This window comes from Lepus europaeus, chromosome 16 (assembly GCF_033115175.1).
Source record: "Lepus europaeus isolate LE1 chromosome 16, mLepTim1.pri, whole genome shotgun sequence".
Taxonomy (NCBI): domain Eukaryota; kingdom Metazoa; phylum Chordata; class Mammalia; order Lagomorpha; family Leporidae; genus Lepus; species Lepus europaeus.
The window spans coordinates 38,477,174-38,503,456 of record NC_084842.1 but is presented as its reverse complement, the minus strand read 5'-3'; the positions used below and the strand labels follow the sequence as shown (position 1 = coordinate 38,503,456).

General features: G+C 36.3%; 1 long non-coding RNA gene across 2 annotated transcripts in view; it reads right to left on the bottom strand.

Annotated features, from left to right (window-relative positions):
* LOC133774874 (uncharacterized) overlaps positions 1–26,283 on the bottom strand; it is a 147,831-nt gene that overhangs the window by 81,425 nt on the left and 40,123 nt on the right. Inside the window, exons 1-2 of one of the 2 annotated variants that reach the window (XR_009868178.1) lie at positions 22,959–23,040; positions 11,845–11,973 (exon numbers count right to left, since the gene is read on the bottom strand). This is a non-coding gene — a long non-coding RNA (uncharacterized LOC133774874). Of the gene's footprint in view, positions 1–11,844; positions 11,974–22,958; positions 23,041–26,283 lie in introns of those variants that run through there. The other variant, XR_009868177.1, reaches the window with a different exon arrangement.

The following is a 26,283-nucleotide window of genomic DNA, read 5'->3' as shown; positions in this document are numbered from 1 at the left end:
TTTATAATATATTCTATATATCCTACACTGGACTTAGACAGCAGTTATCACTAAAGATTTAAGATTTGGGGTCAGGATGTGTGGTAGTAGGTTAAGCTGCCACCTGCAAGGCTGGCATCCATGCATGAGCACCAGTTTAAGGTTTAAGTCCCATCTGATTTGCTTCTAATTCAGCTCCCTTCTAATGCATCTGGGAAAGCAGTGGGAGATGGCCCAAGAGCTTGGGCCCTGCCACCTATGTGGAGATCAGGATGAGGTTCCTGTCTCTTGGTACTGAGTTGGCCCAGCCTAATCATTTTGGCCATTTGGGAGTGAACAAGTGGATAGAAGATTTTTTTTAAAAAATATTTATTTCTTTTATTTAAAAGGCAGAATTACAGAGAGGCAGAGGCAAGGAGAAAGAGAAAAAAAAAAGGGAGAAAGAAAGTCTTCCATCTGCTGGTTCACTCCCCAGATTGCCACAACAGCTAGAGCTGCGCCGATCTGAAGCCAGGAGCCAGGTGCTTCTTCTGGGTCTCCCACATCAGTGGAGGGGCCCAAACACTTGGGCCATCTACTACTGCTTTCCCAGGCCATAGCGGAGAGCTGGATTGGAAGTAGTACAGGCAGCAGCTTCATTGGCTATGCCACAGTCTCAGACCCAGAAGATTTCTTACTCTCTCAGTTTCTCCCTCTCTCTCTCTTTTTCACTATACCTTTCAAATAAATAAAATAATTTTTTAAAAAGATTTAAGATTTAAGTCTGATGAGGAGTTATTGACAGACTCAATAGTTCTGTATTATTTTATTTTATTGTTTTTAAATTCTTAATATGTGAATTTATCTAGTTTAGAAGCTGATGTATGATTTCTTCTTCTCTGAGGTTATGTGTATGAAAACAATGTGGAAAATGTTTTTATTGGCTGGAAATGCACGTGTGTGCATGCATGGGTTTCCAAATGATATTCAAAGCTCACATGGGCTACGAAAGAAAATAAAACTATCCCTGTTTTGAAAAAGGTCTATTGAGGTCCTCAACAGTAGACTGGATAACGGATTTGTGGGACATGTACTCTATAGAATAAAATACAGCAGTCAAAAACAATGAAATCAGGTCATTTGCAAAAAGATGGAGGAATCTGGAAAACATTATGCTGAGTGAATTAAGCCAGTTCCAAAGGGACAAATATCATATGTTCTCCCTGATCAGCGACAACTAACTGAGCACCAAAGGGAAACCTGTTGAAGTGAAATGGACACTATAAGAAACAATGACCTGATCAGCTCTTGTCCTGACTGTTGATGTACAATGTCATACTTTATCCATTTTAGTATTTTTTTTTCTTCTAGTACTAGTGGTTGAACTCTGTAATTAACACACAATTATTCTTAGGTGTTTAAATTTTAACTGAAAAGTGATCCCTGTTAAATATAAGAGTGGGAATAAGAGAGGGAGGAGATGTACAATTTGGGACATGCTCAATCAGACTTGCCCCAAATGGTGGAGTTAGAAACGTGCCAGGGGGCCGGCGCCGCGGCTCACTAGGCTAATCCTCCGCCTTGCGGCGCCGGCACACCGGGTTCTAGTCCCGGTCGGGGCACCGATCCTGTCCCGGTTGCCCCTCTTCCAGGCCAGCTCTCTGCTGTGGCCAGGGAGTGCAGTGGAGGATGGCCCAAGTCCTTGGGTCCTGCACCCCATGGGAGACCAGGAGAAGCACCTGGCTCCTGCCATCGGAACAGCGCGGTGCGCCGGCCGCAGCGCGCTACCGCGGCGGCCATTGGAGGGTGAACCAACGGCAAAGGAAGACCTTTCTCTCTGTCTCTCTCTCTCACTGTCCACTCTGCCTGTCAAAAATAAAAAATAAATAAATAAATAAAAAAATAAAAAGAAACGTGCCAGGGGATTCCAATACAATCCCACCAAGGTGGCATGTACCAATGCCATCTCACTAGTCCAAGTGATCAATTTCAGTTCACAATTGATGACTCTGATAGGTCTAAGAGTCAAAGGGATCACACAAACAAGACTAGTGTCTGCTAATACTAAATGATAATATTAAGAAGTAGAGAACGATCCAACATGGGAAGCTGGATACACAGCAGACTCATAGAATGGCAGATGTCCTAAATAGCACTCTGGCCTCAGAATCAGCCCTTAAGGCATTTGGATCTGGCTCTAGAGCCCATGAGAGTATTGTAGGCATGGAAAGCCAAGACACTCTGGGAAAAAAAAAAGAAGAAGAAGAAGACCTAAATGAAAGATCTTTGTGAATGAGATCCCAGTGGAAAGAATGGGGCCATCAAAGAAGGAGGTACTTTTCTCTGAAGGGAGGAGAGAACTTCCACTTTGACTGTGACCCTGTAGGAATAAGATCAAAGTTGGCAAACTCAAAAGGCTTTCATAGCCTTGGCAACTCATGACTAGAGCCTAGGGAGATTACTGACACCATAAACAAGAGTGTCAAATTCTTAAGTCAACAACAGGAGTCAATGTACTTACTCCTCATGTGGGATCTCTGTCCTTAATGTGTTGTCCAATGTGAAGTAATGATATAACTAGTACTGAAACAATATTTTACACTTTGTATTTCTGTGTGGGTGCAAACTGATGAAATCTTTACTTAATATATACTAGATCTTCTGTATATAAAGATAATTGAAAATGAATCTTGATGTGAATGGAATGGGAGAGGGAGAGGGGGATGGGAGGGGTATGATTGGGAGGGAAAATGGGGGGGTGGAAGCCACTGTAATCCATAAACTATACTTTGGAAATTTATATTTACTAAAAAAATAAAAATAAAAAATAAAATAAATAAAATTAAAAAAAGAAAATAAAACTATTCCTTATATTAACACTAAAATATTATTAGAAGAGAATTGGCACTGTTCTCCTAATGCTATCCAAAGTAGTAATTACCAAAATTATCATAGAAAACAACATTTCATGTAAACAACTCTCCTTTATTCAAATATTGTAGTTTGTGTGAAAAGCAGTGTTTTAAAATATTATCTAAATGTAAGTGATGGGGCTAGCGCTGTGGCACAGTGGGTTAAATTCCCTATCTGAAGCTCTAGAATCCCATATGGGCACCAGTTCAAATCACAGCTGCTCCACTTCCGATCCAGCTCTGTGCTATGGCCTGAGAAAGCAGTGGAAGGTGGCCAAAGTCCTTGGGCTCCTGCACCCACATGGTAGACCTGGAGGATATTCCTGGCTCCTGGCTTCAGATTGGTGCCACTCTGGCCATTGTAGCTATCTGGGGAGTGAACCAGTAGATGGAACACTTCCTCTCTCTCTCTCTCTTTCTCTCTCTCTCTCCCTCTGCCTCTCTATAACTCTACCTTTCAAATACATAAATAAATCTTTAAAGAAAATGTAAGTGATATTACAATTTATAACTGAAATATTTTACTATTTAAAATATATTTATGTTGGGGCCAGCACAGTGGTGTAGCGGGTCAACGTCCTGGTCTTAAGTGCCAGCATCCTATTTGGGAGCCAATTAGAGATCCGGCTGCTCCACTTATGATCCAGCTCTGTGCTATAGCCTGGGAAAGCAGTAGAAGATGACCCGGGTCCTTGGGCCCCTGCACCTGCGTGGGAGACCCAGAAGAGGCTCCTGGCTTTGGATCAGCTCAGCTCCAGCTATTGCGACCATTTGGAGTGTGAACCATCGGATGGAAGACCTCTCTTTCTCTCTCTCTTTCTCTCTGCCTCTCCTCTCTCTGTGTAACTCTGACTTTCAGATAAATAAACCTTTAAAAATATATTTATGTTTATGAAATGCAAATGAATGCTTTTTTTTTTTTTTTGACAGGCAGAGTGGACAGTGAGAGAGACAGAGAGAAAGGTCTTCCTTTTCCATTGCTTCACCCTCCAATGGCCACCGTGGCTGGCGCACTGTGGTCGGCACACCAGGCTTTTCCCAAGCCAGGAGCCAGGTGCTTCTCCTGGTCTCCCATGCGGACACAGGGCCCAAGGACTTGGGCCATCCTCCACTGCACTCCCGGGCCACACCAGAGAGCTGGACTGGAAGAGGAGCAACCGTGACAGAATCTGGCGCCCCAACTGGGACTAGAACCTGGTGTGCCAGCGCCGCAGGCGGAGGATTAGCCTATTGAGCCACAGTGCCGGCCAGCAAATGAATTCTTAAAGACTAAAGTAATTATCTTTCTTAAACTTATATTGACTGCCAATGATTATATACTTTTACTGTTTAGCCTAAACAAGATAAAATTTAAGATATATAAGTTGGATTGAAAGAATTTAATTTTGTATAATCCAAACAGTGAAAATATCAACTTGGTGTGTATATATATATATATATATGTATCTTAATATTTAATATATAACATATGTATGTTCATAGAAAGCCTTAAAAGGACATTAAGGAATTTTTGAGAGTATAGTTGCCTGAAAAATTACCGTTTGTTGTGTGGCCTCAGTGATTGGGATGCATTTTCTTAGGACAAACTGCAGAAATCACAGACGTTGTGACTTGTTTTACCAAGAATCACTTTCACTGGAACATGTTACTGGAGGGCAAGGGAACATGTCTTGTCTATGTTCCATGGCATATCCAGCACGTGTAACATTGCTCGGTCATTGTAAATTTTTACTCACTTATTCAACAAATGTCTTTGAGTACTCATACTTTAGGCTCTGCACAACATATGAGAAATGCAGCTTATAACACTATGGACATTACACTTATATTCTAAGTACATGGAAATCAGACAAAAATCTTTTAGGTCAGTGGCACCTTATAAAATTATCCTGTAGCAAATACAGTCCTTTATGAGTACACAGTGGGGAATTTTCCATTTTAAGAAATGCATAGGGGCCAAAATAAAATCTCAAAATAGACTGGAGTTACTCGGGCCAGAAAGGAAAGACCATTCCATGTAATAAGGATATCTTGTGCTATGCTAAGGAGCAGAGGAAAAACATGACCAATTTAAAAAAAAAATTCCTTTTCATCTAATAATTAAAATTCATTTATTCTGACCTTTATGAAAATCTCATGACATTTGATTTCAAAGTAGGGGTATTTTTCACACATAATACTTAAAGACAGCTTCAATATGATTTAAATCTCTTTTCTTATCTACTTTGTAAATAAGATTATAGCAAAAACAGACTATAATTTTAGTTGCTGCTCTACTTTCAGTATTTAAAACAGTGTCTAGTATGTAAGAGGTTCTAAGAATTTCCATGAAACGAGAAGGAGAAAGAAAGGGAAGCAAAGATGTAAAGTTAAATGACATGAAGCTGGGCAGGTAGTGTAAGAATAGGTCATGCAGGTCATTGTCAGCCACATCAAAAAAGTTGGCTTTTAAAAGAAATCTTGTGATTTGTACCAGCATGGAGGTTGTTTAGATGAAATAAGTCAGGCATGTTCTCAATCATGTATGGAGTTATAAATGTTAGTTTTTATGGAAATAATAGTAACAATAGTGGTCACTAAAACTTAAAAGAGTGGGAGAAGCTAAGATAAAGGAAGGTCCATGAATGATTACCAAAGTGCAGATGAATAAGGAGAATAAGTTTCACAGTGCTAAAACATAGATATGTAAATATAGTTTACAGCAATTTATTGTATATTTTATAAAGAACTAGAAGTAAATAATTCAAATATTGCCAATACAGTAAATGAAAATGCAAATTACTCTGATTTGATTATTGCAAACTGTGTACATGTATTAAACTAGGACATTATACTACATAAACATGTATAGTTGAAAAAAAATAATTTCAAACGAAAAAACAAATATATGACATTAAAAGAAAGTTAACTCTTCTTTATGGCAATTGGAAGAATTAAAAGTTTTTATGATTAATTGTTGACAATACTAACTTTACTCACTACACTTATGAGATCTGAACAAACAAAAAGTTCATAACTACTATTGGGGATAAAGATAATGGATATTGGAGATAAAGATAGTGGATGAATTTGAGTACAATTTAGGAAATGAACTTGGTTCATATATTAAAGTTAGAGAATGCATTTGAAAAAGAGCAATATCAATAGTAATCAACAGATTCTGCAACTGAAAGCTATGTGAATGAAGACAGGCCCAATAACAGGTCATGTAACCCTCAGGAAAGTATGTTTTGTTGTCTATCTAAATAATTCAATTTAAAACATTTGATTTGAAACTCACAGGTTCATGTCAATAACAGATTTAAAAAATGTATAGAGAAGAGGTACTTTATCTGTATTTTTGTCTCATCTGAACACAAGACAAATCTTTGTAGTGTCTAGGTACCAAGCACCTCTTCCTGTTTAAGTTCAAGAACCATTTTTTGTGTGTGTTTTATTGGCGAATGTTCCATTCCTGCTAATTTTATTTCCCCTACTGCAGAGAAAAGTAGAAATATAGTTATTACATGCTGTTATATGTCATAGATCTTTGGAACATGGTTATATTGAAATACTATAGAATTTATCTCTGAAGATCTTTCATGCAACTTATTTAATTCTGATGACATCATGGCACATGATTCTGTATCATCCATTCTCCTGTGCATAACATGTTCTACTGACTTTTTCAAAGTTTGTGGTTCTGATGGCCAAAATACAAATCTTAGAGAAAATCATGTAATCAGTAATCAGGCTTCTAATTGTGTGAAAATTACTATTTAGAATTTCATTGCAAAAACAGGAAATGGTGCATCTTCTGTCTATGTCTTCTCTTGAACTCTTTGAGCTATCACCACTGCATTCTAGAATGTGATCTCTTTCAATGATGTCTACGGCATTTCCTTGCAACATCAACACCAGGGGAGATGATAAATGAGATGTGGCGGGAAGAGAAAGAAAAGCAGTACCATTTGTTCAAAGAATGTCCATCCTTCATCCAGCACTGCTTAAGATTGATGCTGGAGGTACATCATTAGTACATAGATTGGAATGGCCACATGGCATTGTGGAGAAAGGTGCAACCCCTGGGGACAGCCTGACCACATGTTGTGAAGTCTATGGCAGGAGTTGGGTGACTCCCCTGAGGCAAGCAGCAGAGAACTCATAGGGTAAAGGAACCCTGTCATATCTCCAGTTATACTGAGGTGCTATAGACCAGAGACAGTACTATGGTGTAGCAAAGATGGTAAGAACAAGCCATGAGCCTATAGACGTGCAGCATAAAACTTAATGTCAAGAGTAAGTGATGGATCATGGGACTGCAGATCCCTAAATTCAGTCCTTTGTCAAACATGAAGGAGACTTACCCCAAATCAACATTCCAGTACCATCTGGTGGCCCATTCTTATAACTGCATGAAAGAAATATTGTGTAGCCAGCAAAAGTGATCTTCCTATCTAAACTCAGTCCTGAGACTGAGCTCCTTATGGAATCTGGCAAAGTGAAGAAGTAGAGGGTGTTGGAAATGCCAAAGAAGAGCACTGGGAGCCAAAGTTTGGTGCCAGAGGAGCAGTTTGAAATGTTGATGTAGGAGTGGTGGAAAACTGGTATGTAAGAGTCCAGTGGAATCCTATTCAGTTTGGGGGCAGCTTGCCCAAATGACAGTACTGATAGTGATAGCCCAATACGATTGAGAGGGATATGGAAAAATTTGCAAAAGTTGATCCAAAATCTGGGCATTCTTCAGCAGGAAGGCTCTGAGAGGATCCCTGATTAACTGAGCATTAGGGGGTAACTAGATGTTGATACCATTTACTGAGACAAAGAACATTGAAGGAATATAAGCCAAGAAAATGGTGAGTCTAATTTTTTAATATGTGGGTCTGAAGAGAAACTGTTGAGGAGAAGTTAAATATATGTATTTGATATTCAGCAAAGACAGAATCTGGAATAATATATTTTGTGTATATAACATTATGTCTTTAACCCATCTAGTTGTTTATCTATCTATGTAACTATCATCTATCTGACAAAAATTTATTTATAAAAGAAGTGAAAACATTTGATGAGAATCAGAAGAAAACAGATATGACAATATACTGAACAAAGTTCTTGAAAACCATATATACTCTCCTGAATTGGTTAAGAAAGCAAAGAACACAGTGATGAGATGATCAGAAAAGACAGAGCAAAAGGGGCTAAAAGATAATGTTACAGAAATTCATGGAAGGACACTTTCTGGAAAAAGTGATTCAAGATTCATATCAAATCCTCTGGGAAGTTAAATAGGATATGGACATTAGTGATGCTGCATTCCTGATCACATTAGCAGGAACACTTTTCCAACACTACTAGTAGCAGGATTTGTTTTGAAGTAGGTAAAGGTGAGTAAATAAAGAAAAAAGTAGTTAACACTATTAAAAAAATAAGCTTTGCGCTGGGGAGTAGAGAGAAAGGAATATAGTGGGACAGAGAGAGTTAACTCAGAGCAACAGTGAGACTTCTTGGAGAAGGAGCATAGTCTTCATTAAAAAAGACATCAAGAATATTAAAAATTAAGAATAAACAGCCAGAAGACAAGAACAGACTAGAAAGAGATTTGGGAAAATGTTTCCCGAGCAGATAAAAGAGTTGTGTCCAGAGCGCGAGGAGCACTGACTGATGAAGGGCTGGCCAACAGAAACAAAAAATATTTTCTACTAAAATTGGAGGAACATATAAAGTAGTGGATACAAATGTGGGGAAATTGGCTGAAGTTTGTTTTAGTGAGCTAGTTTAGTGATGGTGCCTTTTGTCTCAGTAACATATGCTACGGGGAGGAATACAGAGTATGAGAAGCTCAAAATTAGGAGATGAGAAGAGTGTTTGACATAGTCATTGATGGATGGAGTTGTTCATGGAATTAAGAAACAATACATTTTAAAACTGAGCTTTGAAAACTGTGGACATCAATGACCAACACCTAAGGGTCGAACACTGTGTCCTTTTGATTCGTTGTCTCCACCTGGGCTCAGCAACAAAGAGGCCAGCATGGAGACAGATAACAGGGCATCTGCTTTGCTGAAAGCTGACTCAAGCTAACTTCCCAAGGTCTTGCCAAAATATAAGTTGTAGTTGTAGCCATTAATTGCAAAATTATTAGGACATGAGTATAAACAGTAAAATAAGAAGGGATAAGGATAAATGAAGAATCCAATGGGACATTTTAAAAATAGCAAGGGTGATTCAAGCCAGAATAATAGGAGTTTAGGATTGAGCACAAAATAAATGCTTTTGAGTTTAAAAGATGGAGAAAATTCAGCTTGAAACAAAGATCATAAAAGTAGTGTGAAGTATTCTAGAGACACATGACACTGACTTAACTTTTTGAAGTTTGATGAAGATCAGTTCATCAGATATGCCAGTATCTTTAGAAATTTTTTTCAAAAATTATCTAATCTTTTTGAATTATCTATCCATGTTCTTGCTCCTTTCTATAAAAATAGTTTGAGGTTCGTAGAGACTACACATTTTATAATCAGGGTTTGTCTTTTGAATCTTTCCAAACATAAGATTAATATAATCATCTCTCTCTATCTTTGGCTTTTCTCCAGACCTCAGAGGATTTAATTCATTTAATTAATAGAATATTTAGTATTCATAGCGAGGCTGCCTTGAAAGTAGAAATAAATGATCCTTGGTGGACAGGTTGATTATATTGAACCTAGCCTCAAATATTAAGTTGTATCCAAAGTGTCAAATATATGAAAAATCTTCATAAAATATATTTGAATTAAGCAGGTTAAGATTAAATTTTATAGTATCTCTATAAAATCTATTCACATGCTTTGTATTCAAAAATTAAGCAGTAGTTAAATCTATTTTAAATATAAAAAATTCACAAAATATTATATACAAAATACAAGTGTCAGCCTTTGTGGCCCACTCACACTGGTAATGGTTTTGAATTTCTCCTATCAAAATTTCTCCCTTTTTAAAATTTATTTTTACTGTAAAGGACATTTAAAATTCATTGAAAAAATACACAGCAGGCAGATTTAAAGAAGAAAATTAAATATTTTGTTTATGTTCAACAATTTGTTAGGAACTGCATGTACAAGGGTGTGCTGCTTATTATCCTTTACTGTTTACAAACAACATTAATCCCTATATAATTCATTTTATAGTTTGCCACAATTTACTTAATCTCCCCCTATTGCTATATATTTGTGTGGCTCCACTTATAAGTAACATGACAATGATCATCACATAATCCTTACATTTATTTTCTTTTCTTATTATTATGTTAGAAAAAAATCCTAAAAGAGAAATTTGTTCATCAAAGTATGTGAATGTTTCAAAGAATCTTGAATATTCTAAAACTAACACATTTTCAATATTGATAGCCCTATTCTTTGTATTCTAGGCTTCTTCTTTTCAAGCTGTATGTTCTTAAGATATGCTATATGGGGCCAGGGCAGTGGCACAACAGGTTGAAACCCCAGCCTGAAGCGTCGGCATCCCATATGGGCACTGGTTCTAGTCCCAGCTGTTCCACTTCTGATCCAGCTCTCTGTTATGTCCTGGGAAAGCAGTAGTAAATGGCCTAGGTACTTGGACCCCCGAAAACACATAGGAGACCTGGGAGAAGCTCCTGGCTCCTGACTTCGGACAGCTCAGCTCCGGCCTTTATGGCCTTTGGAGAATGGAGCAGGGAATGAAGACCTCTCTCTCTCTCTACCTGTACCTCTCTCTGTAACTCTGTATTTCAAATAAATAAAAATAAGTCTTTTAAAAAAGAAATACTATGTAATGCTTCATTTATGAATGCATCGTGTGATATTCAATTAAATATATTTATCCATTTAAGCATTTAACATTTCTTTATGATTAAAACATCTGAAATCCTTACTTTATAGTTTTTCAATAGACAATTAATATTATTTATAGTCACTCTACTGTGCAATAGAACTTCAGAACTTCTAACTACTATCAATTTATTACCAAGTGCCCATCAAATTTCCCTATCACTCCCTATCTACTTCCCTCACGAGAGTCTGGTAACCACTATTATATTTTAACTTTTGTGAAATCGCCAAGTTTTTAGACTCCATGTATAAGTAAGCTAATGACCTCCAGTTCCATCCATGTCGTTGTAAAAGCTAAAATGTTATTCCTTTTGGCCATCTGGAGCATGAAGGGTGACAAAGGACTCCAAGAAATCCAGCATCAGGAAACAAAAAGAAAGCAGAGTATTATAGATGATCAGATTGTGTTTTAGCTTCTGGAAGAAACTAGTTATGCTTATGATAAAAAAGCAGTACAATTTAGTGAATACAGATATATCAACTGAAAAATATGAGAAGCAAGTGCTAAAAAGTTTAAAAGTGATTTTTTGTCAAGAATAGAACTAGAGTGGGAAAAATACAGAGGAGGTAGAACTTTCCATTGTTAATTGTCAACTATGTGGTCATTAATACAATAATATTTTTTTATAAAATGAAACTGTAGATACCTATTTGAACAAAATGATACCTATTAAGTTAACAGAGTTGAAAATAGGAAACTAGATTAAGATGATTAAGATCAACTCAAAAAATATACATGAGGTTAATAAAAGTTATAATAGATAAAGAAAAAATACAAAGTGGACAAAGTTCAGATTTGATCTATAAAAGTAAAGCTATCTTGAAAAAATATTAGTAAAATATGCTCATTTTAGCAAAATTTAATCAAGAAAATGACATGATGCAAACTATCAAATGACAACAGGAATTAAATAATGACAGTGATGGAAATGAGAAATATAATAGCAATACAATATAACTGCCAAAATTTTTGGAAATATTGAAGAAATTGATATTTTTAAACAAAATATGTGTGTCAATTACTTAAAGGCTGTATCAGAGTATTCTAATCATCAGAAAAAGAATTTAAAAATCCATAAATGATCTAACCAAAAGGAACATTGTAAGGCAGTGTAACTGGCCAATCTTCTCAGTCCTACAAAACTTACCATGTAGCAGGACACAGGTTTTTCAAAGTATCTCTTTCAACTTCCATTTTTTCTTTTCCCTCTTCTTTTGTTCTTATCTCCAATTTTTCTGCTTCCAGATGTTCTTAGTCCCCAATTTGTCCAAAAATGCTGAATGGAAAAGAGAAACTCATTAGTTTTCTTTATCCATTCGTAGAAGTATGTGTGTTTGTGGTTTTCTATGTGCATGAGTATGTGTGTGATTGGGGTGTTGAGTTGAATAGAGGCAAAAATGGATGCAACACTCCTCCTTAGGCAAGCCTCTCTCAGAAGATCAAATTGTATAAGCAGCACCAATCTTATTTCATTTCCATGAGTAGGTGTTAGCTCTTGCCAATGAGCCCACAGAGAACACATTCCAGTAGCATTTGTAGGACAAACTCTCCAGGTCCTGTTAACCCAATAAGAAATAGAGGCTATTAATTTAAAAAAAAATATTTATTTTTAGTTTTAAAAATTTATTTATTTATTTGAAAGGTAGAGTTACAGAGAGAAAGGAGGACATGGAGAAAAATCTTCCATTCTCTCTTTCACTCCCAAAATGACTACAGTGGCAGGCACTGGGCCAGACTGAAGACGGGAGCCAGGAACTTCATTCCTTTCTCCTACATAGGTATCAGGGTTCTAAGGACTCGGGCCATCTTCTGCTGCTTTACTAGGTGCATTAACAGGCAGTTGGATCAGAAGTGGAGCAGCTGGGACTCATCATATACCACGTGCTGGTATAGCATGCTGCAGCTTAACCACTATGCCAGGACTCCGGCCCCAGGAAAATTATTTTAAGGAGAATAACAAGAGATCTATTCATCCTTTCTGTTTATACTATGCTTAAAGTCAATGGCATTAGCTTCCTTAATTCATCACATTTTAAAAAAATCACTTAGTTACAATTTAAATTATTCTTGTCTCTAGAACCTCAAGAAAATTTATTTTGGTAACAAATGGAGTTTATTTTTGACACATTGAAAATAGCATGATGTGATATCCTTCTTGTTCTTAACTTGATGAAAAAAAGTTCTATTTACATCTTGCAATGTGGGAAAACACATGCCAGAACTAGGCAACTTGTTTGTGAGAAATAGAAAAGCTTACACCTCTATTTTTTAACCCTCCTCCCCCCTTATTTTTGCTCATTACATTTGCAGGTATGAGTAAGAAGTCTATATCATATGGATGTGAGACAAGTAGGGATAACTCCTTTGCAGGTCTTGTGATTTTCCAAATTGAATACAAATGACCCAAGCAAGGAAAAAAAAATGCTAAAAATCAGAACAAATAAAAGAACCAAAACAGTAGTAATCTTTAAACTACGGTGATCAGCATTTTCACATTCATAAAGCTAAATAATGTGTTATTAATATGGTGCACCTGAAAAGAAATCCAGTAGTTTGATACCGTTTTAAGTTGATCAGTTTGATTTCATGGTCATTAGAATGGTACTTTCATACCAAAAAATGTTATGTACATCTCCCTTCAAAAATATACTTACAGAATCTTCTCTATAACATCTTGTGATAATATTGAAATGAATCCCTAGGACTCTACTAATCTGGAAGTTGTAGTAAATATTGCTGTTATAAAATCTTTCCTGTTTCAAAAATCTTAAATGAATAATTTTAAACAGTTTAGTGTGTTTTCCAACCTACTTTAGTATCTATTGTGATACTATAGATACTATACAATATAATCTGTGTTAATTAATTGCTGAACTACAATTTTCCTATTGTAACATATAACAAAACAATGATCAAGGAGACCTTATCAATAAAAATTAGAAACTTTGACACAAGCATTACATGCAGATTATTTATAACTGTAGACTTGTGTTTCTTAACACCATCTAATAGAGTCTCAGTTTAACTATGATAAAATTAATAATGATAATTAGTTGAACTATGGTAAACATTAGTGTAATAGTGAATTGAATAACAATTGTATTCCGAAAAATATTCCCTCTCTTACTTTTATTCTCATTCTATTTTCAGAACATATGAAAACTACAAAAAATTACATACTCTGAGATATTATAAATGTGTGTCTCATGTAAATGTGTGAATGTCATCTACATTATACGAATCTGGAAGAAAAAAGTTTTAAATAACCATTTTAAGGATGAGACTAGCACTCAAAATAAAAATTGTACAAATGATGTGTCTGCCCATACTTGTCTCTGTCTCCCTTTTCCCAGTGCATTTGTGATCATCCCATTTTGGTGTCAGAGAAGATCCTTAGATTTTTACTAAATATTTTCGTACACCTGTAAATAACATTTGAGAATGTGGATCAGAATTCTTATTTTTCTGTAGCTTTTGCTCACTGCGTTCTTTCTAACTTAAGGGAAAATATTTAATTTTAGCTACTGCCAAAGATACCTCTGGGTTATTAACCAAGGTTAATACGAACATTTCAAGATTTGACAGTGAGAGTTTAAAACTACATTTAATGTATTAAAATATGACTTGTGCTTGTAATGGCAGCATTTGGCACAGACAGGAAGATTGATGTGCATCATATTTCATTCTAAGTCACAAGTAAAATGAAATAGCTCCCTGGTGCTTGATTTGTTCCTCGTGGACATCTTAGTGATTGATGCAGATGACCACACGATCAGTAGCACCTGAAATAAGTATTGATCTTCGTGATGGCTGAAAGGAACAGATGACCTATCACAAGTCCCTTGACAGTTAGGACTTTGAAAAAAATATCTGTGACAAATTTGAAGGTTTTGATGTTTTTCTGAGTCCCTCTGCCTCTAAATATTACAAAAAGAAAAATGTATTTCTCTCTTTTAAATATCCTGAATTTATGTCACAATATGATAGACTAAACAAAAAAAAATCAGAAATTACAAATATCATTCCAGTGCAAGAAATGAAAAACTTCTCTATGAAATTTTTAAAAAGCTATAAGAAATGAAGTACGCTTATGGGAAGGGGGTGACTTTGGAAACAGAGACAGAACACATTGAATGCAAGGCCTTATTCAGAAGACAGCTTCAGTAGCCCTCTCACTATTTTTCAGTTTGCTTAGAAAAAATGATAATGATTTTATATAATTGCAAGGTGCTTAGAAATAAGACTGAAAATAATATCAGTGAAGAGTTTTCTAATTGATAGAAATGATACCTTAATATAATCTAAGCCAGCAATTAGTAAGCACTAGCCAAGAAGTTATCTGGAAAGGGCAGAGTTTTGTTCTTGGGACAACACCACTACATATCTGGTTCATTCAAGCCCAGGATCCCATTCTAGCTTCTTGCTTTTGGGCACCCTGGAAAACAGCAGCTAATGGCTTAAGTAATTGAATCTCTACCACCCTTATGGGAGTTACAGATAGAGATCTTGTCTTCTGTTTTGGGCCTGGTCTGGCCAAGGCTGTGTGGATATTTGAGGGGTCAGTCAGCTGAAGAAAGATTCTAATAAGAATGAAAATAAATAGTAATAAAAAAGTTATCTGAATAGGCCAGCAAGGAGTAACAGGAGTTTAATTCCTCTTATCTCATGGCCTGCAAAAATTAATATTTTTGGTCTTTCATTCTAAATAAATAGTTGAAATATAAGTTGTGTACTTGCAACATCATGGATAAATCACTACTAATCTTTTACCTCAAATTTAAGTCTCTCACACTAGAATACTCTTGGCATTTCTTACTATTTCCAACTAGTTTGTTTTTAGGATTATTTCCTTGAGTTCTAGAATGGAAATTTCTATACCTGAAAGTTCAGATTTTTGAAAAAAAATGTTTAAACTTACATGCTTAGCATTTCATCTAAAAATTTTAGAAATAAAAGTATCAAAATATTGAGTCTTGTGATCAGAAGCAGAATAAAGGTTTCAATCTAAGTATAAAACACAGAAAAAAAAAAAAAAGCCCAAGTCATCATTTCAAAACCAGAGCTTAATCTCTTATACACCTACAAATCCTTTGCTAAGTAGCATAATCTTGATCCCTTTTCAGAGCAGCCTGCATTATCCAAAACTCTAGCATTCACCTGGAAAGAACTTTTGAAATACGTACAATTATTCTTAATAAAATAAAAGCAATATAATGCTTGAAGAATGAAGTTTTAAAATGAATAAGCTTGCTAATTCTTTTAGATGGGAGGGTTGCAGGTGGGAGGGAAGTTATGGGGGGGGGAGCCATTGTAATCCATAAGCAGTACTTTGGAAATTTATATTTACTAAATAAAAGTTAAAAAAAAAAGAAAATATTTCAAGAATCAGAATGGAAAGGCAATTCAAAAAAAGTTTCAAGATGTGAAGTAATAGGCTTTGTGTAATATGAGAAAGATAACTATACTACCTTTTTTGTATATCAATAAGTGAAAATGCCCTTTCAACATCTACCTGCATTCTCTCATCCTATAAATAAAACAGCTTAAGCAAGGCTTCTAATAGCTATCTAGTTACATATGTTACATGTAGTTTTATATAGCTAGCTAACTATCTTTGTGTAAATCTTTTTTTTTTTTTAAGATTTATGTTTTTGTTTGGGACCAGTGTTGTGATATAGTGAATAAGGCTGCCTCCTGCAAGGCTGCATCCAGTATGGGCCAATTCAGGCCCCAGCTGCTCCACTTCCAATCCAGTTCCCTGCAAATGTACCTGAGAAAACAGTAGAGGGTGAACCAAGTACTTTGGCTGCTGCGCTCATGTGAGAGACCTGGGAGAAGCTCTGGGAACCCAGCTTCCACCCTGGCCCAGCCCCAAGCTACCCAGCCCAGCTATCATGGCCATTTTGGAGGGTGAACCAGTAGATGAAGATAATTTTTTCTCACTCTCTCTTCCACACACATACACACACACAGACATACACACACACACACACACTTTCAAATAAATAAATAAATCTTTAAGATCCAAAGAAGAGTAGCCCAGATATGAACTGTAGCCCATATGGGATACGGGTGTCACAGGCAGCAGCTTTCCTTGCTATGCCACAGTACAGGCTCCATGTGTAAATCTTTTGTTTGCAAAAACAAGAATTAGGATCCATGACTATGCAACCATTTAAATTATCTCATAAAACTTTAGGTTACTCTTATCTTTTGATGCTAAAGCATTTACATTGATTAATGAAGTTTTTCATTATTCATTGAGTTAGAAATATATGACTATTTTAAGTTATAAATTCACAGTATTTTGTCACCAGAACAAAATAACAATATATGACAAAATTTGGGTTTGAATTCAATGCTTTTTCTCATTGTTAATTTTCTGATGAGTATATGAAAAGATTTTTCAACTACAGACACTAAATTAAAATAAAAAAGTTGGGAAAAAAAGATTGTTTTCTTTGCTGTTATAGAAGTATATTTATAGGTGTGTTGGCCGGCGCCGTGTCTTAACAGGCTAATCCTCCGTCTTGCGGCGCCAGCACACCAGGTTCTAGTCCCGTTTGGGGCGCCGGATTCTATCCCGGTTGCCCCTCTTCCAGGCCAGCTCTCTGCTATGGCCTGGGAAGGCAGTGGAGGATGGCCCAAGTCCTTGGGCTCTGCACCCACATGGGAGACCAGGAGAAGCACCTGGCTCCTGCCATCGGATCAGCGAGATGCGCCGGCCGCAGCGGCCATTGGAGCCAATGGCAAAAAGGAAGACCTTTCTCTCTGTCTCTCTCTCTCACTATGCACTCTGCCTGTCAAAAAAATAAATAAATAAAAATAAAATAAAATAAATAGAAAGAAGTATATTTATAGGTGTGTTTTGTGTGTTTTTCTGATTTTATTTGTAAAATTTGCCCTCATGACATAAATAACATGAAGTTAGTATTTCAACATAGTAGAAACATAAAAAATATATGCAACATTTACACACATATAATGGATTTTGCTGATAATTCATATGCTTACACATAGCCCCCCCACATAACTATATATCATGGAAACAGTCCAAATCTTGCTTGTTAAAAAAGCTGAATATGAGTAGAGGGAAATTAGGAAAGAGATAATATCTGCGCCTGTGTGTATGAGTGTATCTATCTGTATGTGCTTTGTATATGCACATGTGTCTATATGTGTATATGAATGTTTGCTTTGTGTGTATGTAGAGAAAAAGAAAGAGAGAGATACTGAATGTCAAGAAGTCATAGAAGTGAACAAGGTTGTTTCTCAATATGTCAAAGGTAATTTGCTTTGTATTTGGGTGGTAGCATCTTTTTAAAAACTTATCATTACTTAGAATGATGCTTTTTATCTAACATAAAAATTATCATAAAAAGGGACAGATTCAAAAACAACAAGTACAACATGCAATTTAACTTGGAGGCTAAATCCTTGTAGCACCAAATGATAAAAATAACTTTAATAACCTTTTCTATAGTCAAATGGTCATAGTGAAATGTCAAAAAGCTGTAATATTTGCATATATCTTGAAAAGATAATTTTACCTAATGTAAATAGCTATATCTAAGGTATTTTTCTCTCATTCTATTTTTTAGCCATTGATTATGTAACAATAATCAGTAAGAAAAAGATAATTTTGAGAGGTGAGCATTAGCACATTGGTAAAGAAAGTGCTTGGAACAACTGCATCCTTTATTGGAATGGTTAAGTCCAGTTTGATCAATGGAAATTCAGAAAGGTTTTTATGGCATTGATCAGTACTCAAAGATCATCAGTTTTCAAGGGCTTTGGTAAAAGGAAAGAAATCTTGCAGCTGATTTTATTCCACAATTCATTCCCATAAAGGAAACTGTGTTTATAAATTTATTCTTAAATACAAAATATATTACCAATGTTCAAGATTTCTGTATGTGTATTTTCTTATTTAAATTCTCATATTCTATAACTTTCAGTAGATTACATCCTTAATTTTCCAAGGGGAATTAGGCATGCATTCATGGTCCCTGGTAAATTCGGTTATTAGAGGCTTCAGCTTTTGAGAACCAGCCAAAAATTCATACCTGTGGGACAAGTATTTCTGCATGGTATGTCAGTGCAAGACCCTTTGGAGAAAAAGTCAACATAATATGATAGAATGCTGGGAATAATCAGAAGAGAAGCAATGCTTATTTTTCACATATTTTCTAACAATGACTGCACTTACATAAGGTGTTCCAGAAGCCAGTGATATGCTGTGTGTCCTAGTACATTAGCACTTACTATTTATTAGCAGGAGTTGACATGATGTTTAAGAAGAGACATTAGTGGGGCCAGCATCATGGCACAATAGGTTAATCCTCCACCTGTGGCGCCTGCATCCCAAAGGGGCACCAGTTCTAGTCCCGGCTGCTCCTCTTCCAATCTAACTCTCTGCTGTGGCCTGGGAAAGCAGTAGAAGATGGTCCAAGTCCTTGGGCCCCTGCACCCACATAGGAGACCCAGAAGAAGCTCCTTGTTCCTGGCTTCAGATCAGCACAGCTCCGGCTGTTGCAGCCATCTGGGGAGTGAACCAGTGGATGGAAGACCTCTCTCTCTGTCTCTACCTCTCTCTGTAACTCTGTCTTTCAAATAAATGAATAAAATCTTAAAGAAAAAAAAGAAGAGACCTTAGGCTAAATAACTAGTAACTAGAAGTTTTTCAGATGCAATCTTATGGGTGCTTATGGAGAGATCCTCAATCTAAGAAGACAGGGGGGATTTGATGAGGTTATATCTATAGAGTACTGCTAAAAGTTTAATAACCAGCTTTATACTGGAAAAACCTCTAATCCATAGTATTTGCTGATTTCTATGACTTAAATACTTATATCATGAATTCAAATTATCAGGGAATGCAGAACTGAGTAAAAATATACAATAGCACATTGTTTTATAACATAAGAAATCTTGAAAAATTCATGGAGATGCATATTATAAAAAAAATTATACATGATTTTCAGAAAAAATGCATCAGAAAAAGTTTATCTTTTAACTCCAGTTTTCCACAAACTTTCTTTTATATCTTTGTATTTCCAGAATATTGATATAAGGGAGAATGAAGTGAATCCTTTGTCATTTAATTTTTAATCATTCTGTTGTCCAATTAAATGACACTAAACATGTAAAACATCTGTAATTGGATTATCTGTCACATATGTATATGAACTATGTGACATAACCGAGATCCGCAACTACCAAGTTGTTACCAATAGTATTTGTCAAAGGGATAGGGAATGATAAAATATCTTGGGTTTAAAAATTTGTTTATCATTACTCCATATACAGGGAAGATTCCCTGAAAATCATTCTTCTAGAGAAAAATAAGAAATAAGAAGTATCTATTTATATAAATAATAATTAACCAATTAAAATAGAAAAGTGAAGTAAAATGCAGAAAATATAGTTGAAGCATACAATGGAATACTACATAGCCTTAAAGAAGAAAGAAATTCTTCTAGATTCAACAACATAGGTGAACCTAGAGGATAACATGTTATGTGAAATAAGCCAGTAATGAAATAAATAATACATTATGCCCTTACATAAAGTGGCTAAAATAGTTAAACTCACAGAAGCAAAGAATGAAATGATGGTTATCAGGGATGAGAGGACAGAAAATGAGCTGTTCAGTTGCTATAAGGTTTCACTTCATGAGATGAAAGAGCTAAAGATATTCTGTACAATGCAGTGCCTATAGTTAATAATCCAGCATTATACCCTGAAATATTTATTAAGAATAGATCTCAAGTTAAATGATTTACCAAAAAAATAAAAATAAAAAAGGAACAGGAGTATCAGAAGGAAGCTGTAAAAGACAAATATATATTTATTATGTTGACTCTTATGATGGTTCAACAGAGTATACATATGTTTGAATATTATAGTTTATGTGTAGTGTTTTGTATATCAGTTATGCATCAATAAAAATATCATTAGAAAAGGAATGTTAATAAAAAAGGGTCCACAGGATGCACTGTTGGTAGTAATAATTAAACATTACAGTTCTAGGGGAAAAAAAAAAAAACAAAACTCTCGTAAATACGAACCCTGTACTGACTTTTAGGATTATTGAAGTAATTTGCTCTGTAAATGATGTGGTTTTAACTATACAAGAAAAATAAGAACATATTCACTTCTTAAAAATCGCACAGCAGCAGGCATTTGACACAATATTTAACATGCCATCCAAGACACCTGTATATCATGTAGGTGTACCTGGTTTGGAATGCTCACTACAATTCTGATTCCAACTTCTAGGTAATGTGCACCCTGGGATGCACTAGGTGATGCCTCAAATGATTGGGTACCTGCAGCACACATGGGAGATCTGAATTTATGGCTTCTGACTTCCTTGCCCTTGAGGAAGGGAGTGAAATTAGATGAATGATCTCTGTCTGTCTGTTCATCTCTCTGCCTTTCAAATAAGTTAAAGAATTTTAAAAATCCTTAAATAAACCAACCAAAATAAAATATATTATGTAAATAAAAAGGCCTCATTACATTATCTCAATGACTTCACTTTCCACCATTCTCAAGAGAAATAATTGCTATCATTTTGTTACTTGCCTAATTGATCTCACTTATTCTTATATGTCTAAATGTACTGGTATAAACAAAACTGTAGCAATATTTTTTCCATATTAGACAAATCTTCAAGCATTAACTGATTTTATCACATTTCATTGTATTCTCTAGTGTGGTTCCCCCCAATAATGCCCAGATTGTTGCCATTACAGCTTCCTGCAAGTTCTTTTCCGCCATGGCCAGTGTGCTGAGGCTGGTGCGCCGCGCCGCGCCAATCCGAAACCAGGAGCCAGGTGCTACTCCTGGTCTCCCATGCGGGTGCAGGGCCCAAGCACTTGGGCCATCCTCCACTGCCTTCCCAGGCCACAGCAGAGAGCTGGACTGGAAGAGGAGCAACCGGGACAGAATCCGGCGCCCCAACCGGGACTAGAACCCGGGGTGCCGGTGCCGCAGGCGGAAGATTAGCCTAGTGGGCCGCGGTGTTGGCCACCTGCAAGTTCTTTTGTCACTGCCTTCAGATTTATTTATTTTTGTGAAAGGCAGAGTTATAGAGAGGTAGAGGCAGACAGAGAGAGAGTTCTTTCATCCACTGGCTCACTCCCCAAGGGACAGCAGTGGCTGGAGCTGAGCTGGGCTGATCCAAAGCCAGGAGACAGGACCTTCTTCCGGGTCTCCCATGCGAGTGCAGGGGCCCAAAGATTTGGGCCATCTTCTACTGCTTTCCCAGGCCATAGCAGAAAGCTGAATTGGAAATTGAGCAGCTGGGACTCAAACCGGTGCCCATATGGTATGCCAGCACTGCAGGTGGTGGCTTTATCTGCAGGCAATGGCTTTATCCACTATTCCACAGCACTGGCCCTCGCATTCAGATTTTACTTTCTATGGGAATCATTCACTTTTTCAAGCAATCTTATCAAGTTTTGGCTTCCACTGTCAATCTGAACCAATCTACTTTTGTTTTTTAGGATTTCTGTACTTTTATTTTTTAAGATCTATTTATTTACTTGAAAGGCAGAGTTACAGAGAGAGAGAAAGAGAGAGGGAGAGAGTGCGAGAGAGAGAGGGCAAGAGCGAGAGAGAGAGATCCTCTATCTTCAGGTTCACTCCTCTAATGGACACAACGGCCTGAGCTGGGCTAGTCCAGAGCCAGGAGCTTCTTCCAGATCTCCCTCATGGGTACAGGAGCCCAAGCACTTGGGCCATCCTCCACTGCTTGCTGCTTTCCAAGGCATGTTAGCAGGGAGCTGGATAGGGAGTGGAGCAGCTGAGACTCAAACTGGCACCCATATGGGATGTGGTTGCCACAGGCAGCAGCTTTACCCATTATGTCATAGCACCAGCCCCAGGATTTCTGGTCTTTTGAAAATGGCTGTCTCCTGGTGACTTCATATTAGTTAAGGTTTGTTGACTTACCAGCAACAAAAGTTGAAACTAGTGAATAAAAATAAATATATTGAAAGATAACAAAGGCATGGGACTGGAAAAGAGGCTTCATCCTTGGGAAGAGGATGAAGTGTAAAAATATAATACAAACAATATGGCCACCCTCTTTGAAATAAATGGATCTGAGATTGACCTGTTGTCCTCCAGATGAGGCACAAGGAGGCATTACATAAGAGAAGAAATTGCTTGGGGTGAGCATTGGGGCACAGCAGGTTAAGTCACTGCTTGAGACACTTGCATCCTATCTTGGAGTGCTCGTTCCAAACTTACCTGCGCTTCCAAGCCAACTTCCTCCTAATGCTCCTGAGACTCAGAAGCTGATGGTGGTCCCAGGCTCCTAGCTTCAGTTTTGGCACAGCCCTGGGTATTGAAAGTGTAGATAGGGCAGTCGGGGAGTGAACCAGGGGATCAAAGATCTTTCTCTCATTCCCCCTTTCAAATCAATCAATCAATCAATCAAACCATTTTAAAAGAGAACAGTGGCAAAGACGAGCTTGAGCTTTAAAAATAATGAGATGATCAAAATAAATACTCGTGTATAATTGAAGTTTATTAATAAAATAGTTTAGCTTATCAATAAAAATACAGTTCATAGGTCTGCAATTCACACTTTAGTTATATATACATTTTTCTTTGTAATGTTTTCTTATAAACAAGAAGTCTTAATTGCACGTAAAATGCAGGGTATTATTAACAAACTCCCCAGAGATGACATTTCATTTGGAATTCTTAATAAAATAAATGATCAGAAATTATTCTGTATGGCCAATGCCGCGGCTCACTACGCTAATCCTCCACCTGGGGCGCCGGCACCCCAGGTTCTAATCCCGGTTGGGGCGCCGGATTCTGTCCCGGTTGCTCCTCTTCCAGTCCAGCTCTCTGCTGTGGCCTGGGAAGGCAGTGGAGGATGGCCCAAGTGCTTAGACCCTGCACCCACATGGGAGACCAGGAGGAAGCACCTGGCTCCTGGCTTTGGATCGGCATAGCGCACTGGCTGCAGCGCGCCGGCCATGGAGGCCAAATAGGGGGTGAACCAACGGAAGGAAGATCTTTCTCTCTGTCTCTCTCTCTCTCTGTCTAACTTTGCCTGTCCAAAAAAAAAAAAAAAAAGAAATTATTCTGTAAATAATTATCCCATTCAAGAAAAACTACAGTGGAAACCAAATATTTTTTTTTCTGTGCTGTTTTCCTTTTTAGATCATTTTATCAAACTCTAATGCACTGAATTCTTCACTCCTTGGAGTTAAAGCAGGTATTCAATTCTTCTTTGAACCATATGAATTTTGAATAGTTCTCATGCATAGAAGGTCCTCAATTCAAATGTGTTAAATAAAGTTTTAATATGAAGCTTTTAGCTTTCATTTCAAAATATTCCCTAGACATCAACCAAACAGGACAAGCATGCATTTGCTTTCTGTTTAAAAGTGAGTCCATGTTAGTTTATCTATTATACGATTATTTTCTAGTGCTTTTCAGTTTGGAATTGAAGTGAAATTTCATTTCAAAATGACTGAAAGGGCTCTGCTATATTTTAGCTATCTAAAACATTGAAACAAAATAAGAACTCAAGGGCAATTCTTATGTGGAGAGAATTGTTAAAGTGTTCATTATGTCTGTTGTAAACGTACAATATTATTAACTAAGTATTCACAGTCAAAATATTCAAATTGTATACTCATTTCCAAATGATCATAAAATCACAGAAAGTGATAGATTTGTTTATCTTTATTTCTAACAGCTTAAATTGTATTTTCTGTCGTCCAATTTTCTACATCAGATGATTAGCTGTAAGTGAGTATTTCCAGCTTTTGTCTTCCCTACACAAGCTAAAGAAAATTCAGGTTTGTTCTACTTTTCTCCTTTCTGTTTTCAGCAGAGATTGAACAATATCAATCAACTCTGGTCATAAAAACAGAAGAATTTGTACTATGAAAAAGGAGTACAAAAGGTGAAGGGAGAGTGCTAGTGAGGAGTGAAAAAATGGTAACTAAATGAGAGTTTGAATATTCTCCTGCCTTGTGCCCAAAAGTAAAGTTAAAAATTGGTTATTCTAAGTTTAATTTTTATATCTATATTTTCATGGCCTATTTTGAGTTATTCAATGCTCTGACAACCAAAAGATCTTCACTCATAAATGTTACACAATAAACTCCTCTAAATCAATATCATGCCTTTTGATTCAGATAAAAGTTTTGCATTATCAGTTGAAACATGAGCAATAGGTAATACAGTAATGATTTGTAAGATATTCTGAAGATAAGATTTCCCTTTTTAAATGTGTAATTTCACTTATTGTTTGAACAATTGACTTAAGGTCTTAAATAACATTGCCATCCATTAACTTCTGAACAACTGACTCTTTTGCAATAACACTTATGAGTTTGTCGAAATTAAACAAAATTCACTTTAAAATAAGTATCACTGAATGATAGATTTCAAAACATAATGAGTTTTATTATTTACTTAAAAAGTATATGAATATATATTTTCATACATGCACATCTAAATCAGGTAAAACATATGCCAAAATATATACCATGTTCAGATGTATAATGGAGTTTAAAACTGATTTTAATATATTTTAAGTTTTAAAATGATCTCCTTTCATGTTTTTAAAGGAGCAGTGTTTTCCTATATAATCAGTGATTTTAAACCTCTTTTCATAAGTTAAGTAAGAAATATAATTCTACAATTTTGCTGCTACCCATTCCAAGAAATTTTATCTTCTGTTGTGGACGGTGACATCTAAAAAATGTTTATATAGAAAAAATAGGGGCAAACATTGTTTTAAACAATTTTTCTATAATGTTCAATGACAATTTTTTAAAATTTGAATAAGTTAGCTGTAAAATTTACTACTATCATTGCTTCTGCCTTTCTACACTTCCAATTCACTGATTTCATTTGTAGTTATTTGTGTATCTAAAGTGGTACAAAATCAGAAAATAAATTTTCTCATTTTAGTTGAAGGCTGAAGTGTTGGTCTTCCCTTCTCTGCTAGAGAAGGCATTAGTGTATTCTCAAAACAGTGCTCACAGATAAAAATTAAAACTTCTATATTTCAGCTGTAAATGTAGCATATATTTATAAGATACTTTTCTCTCTATTAAAAAAAATTAATGAAGAAATATCATCCAAAGTCAGTAGGTAACCAAGTTCCAAATTTCTCCAAAATAGCCTAGATCCCAGGTTCCATTTTCCTACAAACACATTTGAACTCATGCTATTGTGTGTCTTGATTTTGCCTTTCATGAAACACATATGATAGAAGCCAGTCCTAAGTAGTACTCTGTGCCAATGACAGCATGACAATGTTTCTCTCCTTAAACAAACTCATCAAGTTCTTCTGAGTCCTCTTCTTGAGTAGGCCCTGATATAGGCCTATACAATTTGCAGACTCCAAGGGCAAATGATTTCATTCACCCACTTGCAGTGGAGACTTGAACAAGCACTATGATAATTTATTACAATTCAATACTGCACCCCTGGAATGATGACATTAATCTTCTTAACTTGTTAGTAACTGTTCTCTGTAACACCTGAAGAAAGCGTCCCTGTATCCCAGTCTCCATGGGAGGAAGGAGTGGAACTTCAG